The following is a 1,346-nucleotide window of genomic DNA, read 5'->3' as shown; positions in this document are numbered from 1 at the left end:
GCCCCAAGGGCGGGTCTTGGTCCCTCCGTGCCCTGCCCGGCCCCTCCCACCACGGTCCTGCTCCTGCCATGCCGCCGTTCCCATGTGCTGACAGTGCCACCCTGCTCGCACTCGCTGATGGCACGGAGCGACTGAGGCCGGCACCATCAGTGGGTGTGAGTGGCGGCTGCTGCTTCGATTGCCCCTCAGGAGCAGGGAGAGGTAGAAAAGCCCTCAGGGGCAATCGGGGCCAGCAGCCACCACTCACACCTGTTGACAGCGCCAAGTGATCAGGACTGGTGCCGGGCACTGGCAGCAGATGAGAGTGGTGGCTCTGGTGCCGGCAGCAAGTGTGAGAGGCAACTGTCGGCCTCTATTGCCCCTCTGGAGCAGGAAGAAGTGGAGAAACCCTGAGGGTTTAGCATATCATTAGCATACTATGCTTTGATTTACTGAATGGCCAACTGGATGACCAGATACTTAGCATATTAGGCTTTTATTACATAATACTAGGGGCCCAACGCATGAATTTGTGCACCTTGAAAGGAACTGTGGGCTGTGAGGCTCCGGTGGGGCGGGTCTTGGCCTAGCCTCTGCACTACCACCAAGACCCTCCCACCGCAACCCTGGTACGCTGTCACCCAGCAGCCCTGCTCCTGCCACCGCTGCTCCCACACACTGATGGCACCAGCCCCGCTTGCACCTGCTGACAGCGTGAAGTGATTGGGGCCTGCGCCAGCAGTGGATGCAAACAGGGCTAGCGATGTCAGAGGGTGCAAGTGGTGGCTGCTGCCCCGATAGCCCCTCAGGAGCAGGAGGAGGTGGAGAAGCCCTCAGGGGCAATCGGGGCCAGCAGCCACCACTCACACCTGTTGAGCTTGCAACCGCTGCCAGTACCTGGTGCCAGTTCCGATTGTGTGGCACCATCAGCGGGTGCGAGCCGTGGCTGCTTCCCCAATCACCCCTCAGGAGAAGGGGGAGGTGGAGAAGCCCTCAGAGGTGATCAGGACTGGCAGCTGCCACTTGCACCCACTGATGGTACAAGTGATTGGGGCTGGTGCCAGGCACCAGCAGTGGGTGCAAGCAGAGCTGGCGCTGGCAGCAGGTGTGAGCACCGGGCAGGACTGCAGGGCATGGGAGCAAAGAGTTTTTAGTAACCACCAGAGGCTTGCCCCAATGATAGGGACCGGTGCCCCACCTTGGTCTGGTGCACCTGCTCACCTGATTCACCATCTTGCAGTGCCCAATGCCTGCCGTGTTCTGTGCCTGCCTGCTGGTGGTCAACACACGTCATAGTGACCGGTTGTTCAGTTGTTCCACCATTTCGTCTATTTGCATATTAGCCTTTTATTATACAGGACTAGGGG

The sequence above is a fragment of the Myotis davidii genome, unplaced genomic scaffold, assembly GCF_000327345.1.
Source record: "Myotis davidii unplaced genomic scaffold, ASM32734v1 scaffold1075, whole genome shotgun sequence".
NCBI classification, from domain to species: Eukaryota; Metazoa; Chordata; class Mammalia; order Chiroptera; family Vespertilionidae; genus Myotis; species Myotis davidii.
The sequence above is the reverse complement of the archived record's forward strand: the minus strand, read 5'-3'. Positions refer to the sequence as shown.